The sequence below is a fragment of the Mercenaria mercenaria genome, chromosome 7 (genome assembly GCF_021730395.1).
Source record: "Mercenaria mercenaria strain notata chromosome 7, MADL_Memer_1, whole genome shotgun sequence".
NCBI lineage: Eukaryota > Metazoa > Mollusca > Bivalvia > Venerida > Veneridae > Mercenaria > Mercenaria mercenaria.
Window position 1 is genome coordinate 4,208,544 of NC_069367.1, and position 8,891 is coordinate 4,217,434.

The window sequence follows — 8,891 nt, forward strand, 5'->3', positions numbered from 1 at the left end:
CCTAGACCACAAATTAGCCTAAAATTTTACGAATTCAGTATTCCGTTTCGTAATTACGTTTACGTTAGAAAGGTCTAATAGGAGAATTTGGTTATAGAACATTATAATTTGGCACCAGGGCGCTTCCGTATGTATCTCATTTGCCTAAATGCAGTAGTCCAGAAGCCGTGTGTCTGCCCATAAGATTGATAAATGTCTTTGCATTCTGTGGTAGGTTATGAATACATCTATACTTACACTGCTATATAGAATTTGTATTTGAGATAGATTCGTTTCTTAAACGTGGTGTTTCCTAGTTTTACATTTATAGTTTGAAGCCAAACATCCACGCTATACAGAGAAAGTAAACAAGCACAAAAGTTAAACAGGAAAAACCTCATCAATAGCAGGGAGTCACTCGTACGCTTAAACAGTAATTACTTCAAATCTTGGCTTTACGACAAGACAGGGCAGTAAAAATGTTTGTTAACAAACTATTTCTATGTCACATCATTTATTATAAGAAAACATAGCTTTTGTGGTTCTAAATATAGTTTGTTCTTTTTTTTTCAACAAAGTTCAGATGCAACCGCGGTAATTAATCAACAAAGTGTTCCAGGATTCGGCACCATTAAAAACTTGCTTCGCACAAGTAAATGACCACTTCCTCAAAGGAAGACCGCATGACAAATTATTTCAGATACATCGTCACGTAGATTTTATGCCTTTCTCGATATCGGATCAGTGGCCTCTCTATTGTCACGAAGAGCTTGTACAGTGTCACGGGTCGGACACGACAAACAAATTCTAAAGTTATAGTATTTTCTCTTTCTAATGGCCTGTAGATGATAAACATAAAACTAGGATGTAAAACAAATGTAATTAATACCGTTTCCGAACATAGAAAACAATGTAAAAAATAAACACTACATTTTCTTATCGGACGGAGTTTAAATATTGTAACGTTGGTCATATGCTTTAATGACCTACTTGAACACCCTAAAGAAGGAAAATATTTCATAATTACTTTGTCGTAGTGCTGCTCATGAGCGTAGCTAATAATTATCTATAGACGATGTTGAGTCTTGTATAGCTTCGACATAGGAACAATATTTATAAAACGAAACAATAACTACATTAAAATCATTACATTGATCAAAATGACTTTGACAGGCATTCTGGCTCCCTTAGCAAATGGTTGTTTTTAATTATGAATAGTTATCATAAATAGATAAGAATGGTTATCATCATCAAACATTGCAAACATTTGCGAAAACGGCAATAAAATGTACTTGTGGAGTTATATTCATTGCATAAGAGAATAAAATAGTCCATAAAGAGCTAAAATAATCTGAATATTGAAGCAAAGGAGCGAGTCTGTTCGACATCATAATGAACTAGAATAAGAACTCACATTAAGCCATTGCCGAAAATTTTGACATGAATGTGACATCTTGGTAATAACTTGCTCACTAAGTTTTCTGATACCTTATTTTCATTTTCAATGGTATAGAAACAAAGAAATAGTTAGAAAGTAAAGGTAAGGTTGGTGACGCCGAGCAAGTTAAACCAAGCGCAATTTGAATGACTTTCCGCAGTCTGTACCGACACAACGAACTAAATCTGGACACAGAATTGTTGAAGACGAGCAGCAAGTTAAATCAAACACATTTTTGTTTTTACTTTTCATACTCGTTTATGATAAATTTCAACCAATCAGTGTACCGACAAAAAACACAGTTTGGACTAGACAAATGTATTGGTGACGGTGTGCAAGGCAAACCAATCACAACTGGTGTCACTTTCTTTAGACGTTTATGAAAAATATCAGCCAATCAATGTAACGCTATCAGGCACAGTTTGGGAACGGAAATGGTAATGACGAAGAACACGTTTGACAAACTTAAACAAATCAAGGTGACGATAATGAACACAGTTTGGATAAGCATATTCATTAGTTTGCGTCACAGACTCTTGGGGCTTTGACAAGCTTTTATAAGCATTGGTCTGCAATTTTATACATATTACATACAGAAATATCCGATGAACATGAACAAGGATTTAAGTGACTGGTGACATTTTAAAAATAACCTAATATACTATCAAGCCTAAATCTACAGAAGGTGACAAATTTCTCCTTGTGACCTTGTTTATATAAGTGAACTTGTTCCGGACAACTTTATTTAACTGATCCGACACTAACACACATGATTTTGGTGTCGATCGTTTTAGCCCTTGAAAATATTTCCATCCATATATATATAATTACCTGTCATGGACTTATACCAGCAAATTTCTTCGGGTTTTTTTCATCTTTTGCCAGAAATGCATATGTGTAACACAAAAACTTATCATAATTATTTCCTGATTATTTTTATCCGTATTTTTTTTTTATTTTTCCAAAGAAAACTTGGGCTTTTGTTGTTTTTATTGCATTATTGTAAAATGTTTTCTTACTTTTCCGTTTTAAATATGACACTCTTTGTCTGGTTTTCTTGTAATTATCGAGGTCTTTAATCTTGTAAAAATAATCTCTTAGGTAGACTGCCCCTTCTATGTAATCCGTGAACCAGTCAGACTGAGTTTTTTTTCTTAATTCCCTTTTCCGTAAATCGGTGCATTCCTAAGAAGAATGTTATTCAATATGTTATATAATAACTCTAAGGCAACATTTGGGTCTGTTATTGTATAAATTGTTTCAAGCGCTGAGCTTATCAAATATGTTTGAAATAAATCTACATGTATTTCAAATTTATCTATGAATTATTGTATCAAAGCATTTTATGGATGTCAAACAATATGCACTCTATAATCAAAGGCTTTCCATTAGGTGGAATATATACCATTTGATGACCCCATTTTCAAATTGTTCTACTCTGCGATGATATTTGCCGAAAACAGATTGTATACGCCCGTGAAATCCAGCTGAGGCTAATTACAAACGTACACTAGAAAAATACTTATGTTTTACAAAATCGCTTTTGTGGATTTCTTTGTTTTGTTCAACAGAGTACTTAACTGAAGAGTGAGTGTCCTATTTTAGGGACTGAGCTGGCTAAACCGTGAAAAGTTATTGCGTGATACAATGTACACAAAAATCCCTTTAAATTTTTCTTTAATATGCATATATAAATGTAAGACAAATTAAACTTTATTTTTTTAGGCTTTATCCAGGTTCAGTCTTTTTTAAAACTACATAAATGGCCAAACAAGGAAGTAAATGCTTTTGGCTGAACAGCACTAAATCCGTCTGTTTTATTTTTTATTTCATATAAATCCGTTTGTTTAATATATACAACATGTTTATAGATTTTCTCAGAGACTCATATTTGTTTTAAAGAGAAAACTACATTGCTAGTATAGAAAAAGAAAACAAAAAAGTGAAATTTTAACTTTTTTACAACAAAGATACGCTTCATTTAATACACCCGCAGAATATCTCCTTTTCGCTTTTTTTAATGTCTCTTCTCGTCACTAGACGTAATGCCATCAAATGCGGTGTTTTTGCCTTTAATGTAAAATATATTAGTCTTACTGATTTTTATGTTGCTAGGTAACAAAGAACCAGGAGACATATGGTGTTTTAACACACCGTCCTTCTGTGACGCTACCTGTCAACTTCTAGAGTTTATGTCCAACTGATGTGTGCCATCAGTACGAAGGGGTGTGCATGTTATCGGGACTTTCAGATCCGATGTGTTTTTTTTTTTTGAAGTTTTGACATTTTTTTTCGATTTTGAAATGTTATGTCTGAAGCAGTATATTGTGTAGAAAATTCGGGAAATGAAAAATGGCAAAATTTGGATATCACATAAGTTTTCATATTAGGAGTCTATGGAAAAATCACAATTTTGTAAACATGTTCGCAAATAGAATATTTTGTACAATTTGAATAGATTTTGATAAAACCTCTCACAGTCGTAAATAAACAAATGGTCTACATGACTACGAAATAAAATGTATATATATGTCCATGTGCTAGTGTTTTGAGATTTTTGCTCAAGGTTAAAGAGATTCGAATACTTTCAAGCTAATATTAAGACATTATTTGGAGTTACCTAATATGACAAATGTGTTTATATCATATTTTATCTTTAGAAAGGTAATGCCATTGTCTTTGTAATAAATTTATTACGGGTTGCTCTGACTTCATAAAATGATATTCATTTCCGTATGCCGTGTCCAGGCTTTATTCTGCGTTTTCCGGATAAATGACGTTACGCCTTAAGGTGAACTGTTTTGAATGAACGCACAATAGATTGTTTTTGCATCAGTTAAAAGGGGCAGGGTCAGGCCTATTTTTACTTTCAATAATGCTCATTGCAATTCATCTGTGTACTTTTTAAAATATATATATCGTCTGGTTTTTCATTTTGTCTCATCTGAACCTTATTTATGGATAAGCTATGCATCGTTCAGCGTCTAGCATCTATTGTTGATTATCCCTTTAGAAATGAGTTTTCTTCATAAATGGCTATCTTTGTATTGGCGTGTCTCAAGTTTGTTTAAATGTTTCCGCCTTAGAGCAAGAAAAGCTTGAAAAGACTTAAGGACAATTAAAATCTGGCCAAAATTTCCTCGTGTAGCGATCACATGAATATGCTTGTATACGTGTGCTCCGGAGACCACGTGATATATAACAGAGAAATTCAAGTAACTCATTATCATGAACGCTATGGTAGCATTAAACTTGGACAGAAACTCCCTTACACAAAGTCTTTCTTAGATGTTTTTACATATTTTACTGGACACAAGTATTTCGAAAGCTTTGTCCAATTTACTGCGTACTGCTTACGGTCTTAAGGGCCCTCTTTGTTTTAGCAGTTTATTGTTTTACTATTGGGCCTTGACATGTTATGCTATCTTGATATGAGTTGAAATCCTACTTTCTTATTTATATTTTTAGTTGTGTATTGCTAGTCAGTCAGTCTAAAGATTGTTCCTGGTTCCTTTATTAGTCCTGATTTGACCTAAAATACAAGCATCTCATTTTGAAGAGGAATGACTTCACCCAGAGATCAAGCTCATTTAGAACTGATTCATAGCCTCGTGTTATAAGTTCTGTGCACTGGAGAGGTTAACCCTTACCCTTGCCCATCTTACGATTTGGACTGTATCGTTAAATTATAAAAGGGGTGCTTACCAATGATATACTGAATGAATGGCGAACAGCGCCCATCTTGCTCTCACTACACAAGCTGATCATTATCTGCACTGGTCTCTAAGGCAGAATCAAATAGTCATTCGTGTCCCGCATGATAAAAAATAATTGACTAGGAAGTTAATATATCAGGAAGAAAAAATATCTGAGGATGTAGAGAAGTCATTAAGTTGTTTATATATGAGCCGTGCCATGAGAGAACCAACATAGTGGGTTTGCGACCAGCATAAATCCAGACCAGCCTTCGCATCCGCGCAGTCTGGTCAGGATCCATGCTGTTCGCTAACAGTTTCTCTGATTGCAATAGGCTTTGAAAGCGAACAGCATGGATCCTGACCAGACTGCGCGGATGCGCAGGCTGGTCTGGATCCATGCTGGTCGCAAACCCACTATGCTGGTTTTCTCATGGCACGGCTCGATTATATACTTTATTAGCTGTTCTTTGACAACATACAATGAGTAATTTCTCTGGTTTCAGTGCGTGTTTCCTGTTCCGAGAACAAAGTTGGTTTAACCTAGTAAAGTACTGCGTGATACGATGTATATTTATATCAAAGGTCACTGCCCCTTGAGAATCATATGATCATTTTTCCTTGACATGCATACAAGACAAGTGTTAGACTGTCCTGATTTTGTTAACCATTGTAGTCAAAGCCTTGAGACGACTTGATGGGTGGGGTCGATTTATTTTCTGTTTTATGGCAACTATTGTGTAGATGCCATATTTTAAAGAGCTAGGATAAAGCTGAGAATACCTGAACTTAAATTTTGTCTATTAAAATGTCATAGACCTTGAGCTGACAATTGACCCTGCTCCCCACCCAGGGGGAATTTTCAACACTATGATTTTCTTAAACCTTATGGTAGTTGGCATTCACAGACAAAAGTTTGCAAGTTTCCGTTGGGGCTTTAACGAGTTACGGAGATTTAAAATACGTTACCATGCAAATTTTCATTTAATTCAACATTTATGCCAATTGTACAATTAATCGTAATAAACAAGACATTTACACATGTTTATGTATTTAAAATTGAAATTATCATATGTTCATATCATTTTAGGTGAACAGATGTTATGTAATATCCGTAACTTACGTTACTCTTTTTGAAATTACTAGAACATAGAAATATATCAACAATGATGATTTTTTAAGTTGTAAAAAATTGATAATGGCCAATACACAGTTCAGTAATTAAATTTATATATAATAAAACTGCCCCTAGAGTTAACTTATTCAATACGTCACCCATGATACGTTACCTTTCCGAAATATGTGTGAAAGAAAAAATATTTAAAATTTTGGTATTACCTATATGGTTAGGATTTTAAATTTTTTTTACACTGGACTATAAATAAACATCAACAGACATGAACAACATTATCAAATAAATGTATATAGATTTTATAATTCATTAGACAATATTATTTAAATGTATTTTACGAATATATAGCTCTTTGAATGTACAAGTATGACTGCATATCATAATTATCATTAGTATGATTAAATAACATGAACTCCGCAATGCGAAGCAATATTAGTCCTAAGGTATGACCTCTGACGACTAAGTGTGACATTGACTTTGAGGTGAAAATGGTATTAACTATACCAGGGTCGACACTCTTATTAGGGGCAGAACAGGTTTCTAACGCTAAAAGGCAGATGGCCTTATATTTCAGTTGTTGATGATAGATACAACTGCATTCAATAGAGTCTGGTCGAGAGGAGATACTCCTCGTAAACGATTGGTCCTCCTAGCCATGTGATGTCGATCCTCCTCGCTGATTTGCTGTTTCTCCTGTGACCTTTGACAGTGACCTTGGTAACCATTAACAGCATTCTCACTACACTCCTCCAGCCCAGTTCTATAAAGTGGGTCACAAGGGCTTGGGAGGCCACAAATGGATTCCTTGCAGAATCATACCCTGTAGGATAATTAACATGGCCAATAACGATTATACATCTAATGCGAAGCAGACCACAAGTAATTCCTTCTTAAAACAGGCGAGATTCCCCAATGGACGGTTAATTACTATACTGAAGCAGTTATTCCACACATATCTTATAATAACAAAAATTAAGGTCATGGGATACCCTGACCCAAGTTCATAAACTTCCGGGATGCCCGAAAAAACATACCAAATTATTAAGGCCCTGAGATACCCAGAGCAAGGACCATAATACTGGCACTAATGTATGGCAGGTGATACACATACTGCATTAGTTCATAAACTCTCGGGTTGCACGGAGAAATGTACCAAATTATTACCGTGCTGGAATACTCATACTAATGTGTACTATGGGATACTCATTCTGACCTAAATTTCTAAAACACAGTTAAGATACATAACAAAACATACAAATCTGAGAAACTTGGGTTTTCTTGGAAGTTTGGCGGACGAATGGACATAGTTTCTGCATCTTTCACAAGGATAAACCTGGGATACCCAGGAAGCTGGGAAGACTTCAAACCGATGGACACAATTTCTGCGTCTATTGCTGGACTGGGCTTTGCCTCTGCTGACCCATATCTAAAAGAGGATCTAAAGTAAATGATACAAGGCCCGGAGTCCCTTTCCTAAGGCCTCTAGCCCAAGAATCTCTATTACTTAAACCAGACAGGTCCCGCAACAGGTCCCGAAATACCAATTCCCATCTGGAAGGGACTCGTGTTTCAACCCAAGTACAAAGGATGTTGTGGTTAAATAAAGGCTGCACAGCCATATCTACCATCAGTTTTAGAGACTGCAGTCTCACACTGGAGATAAGTTGATCTTGCCGCCACTTAACCAAATCCACATGTCCACTTACTGAGTAAGGGTAATCAAACCAAAACAGACCAATAAGTGAGACTCTGGCAGAACGTGGACCTACTGGTCTATCTATCAGAACAGGAGACCTGAACACATCCCATAGACCCAGCCCCTCCAAGTCGATGTTTCCATAATTGTGTAAAGCCATAGTTTCAGGAGCAAGGTCCGTACAGTAATTGTTGTCATAACCCAACCCTTTCCCCCGAAATGTGCACAGTAAGGGTAGTGTAAACTACCAATCTCGGAATGAAGGAATTAGTCCCCAAACAACGACACTGCAGTTTGCGACGCAGGACAAGTATTGCTCAACATATATTTGTTCCATAGTTCTGTCATGGAGATGGACTTGATGTACATGCACTTAGGTTAAATGCAGGAGGATGGAACCCTGTTAGAGAAGGTGGTGCCGAATACAATATGGTTTCTAGTGGTGGCAAACACCAGGCCTGTATGCCCTCATGACCTAGACAAAACAATGATAGATTGACTGTTGGTACCCAAAATTATTAAAAGGTAACTGCCCAGTGTGATTGAAGGTCAGTACTCTAGCGAAGTCTATGTTCATGAATGAATCTACTGTACATTCAAAACAATCACAGTTACAACATACAACAGTTAACAAAATGTAAATTTTGTGAGCATAAACATGCACAAGATTTCTAAATATCGTGATATGCCTGTTTCAAATTTAGCATCATTATAAAGCACTGTTTCGGGTAATGTCTGTATATATTATAAGTACATTTGTATGTCACTACAATGTGCTTAAATAGCTGAATATGTATATATATATATATATATATATCAATTGTTTAAAAAAAATGTTTGGGTGCGTAGTGAAGGTGTAATCATGGACCATGTAAATAAGGTTCTAGTTTCATAGTTTGATTGTTAAATGTATGTGTTTAGAATTAAAAGCAAACTATTTAAAACAAAAAA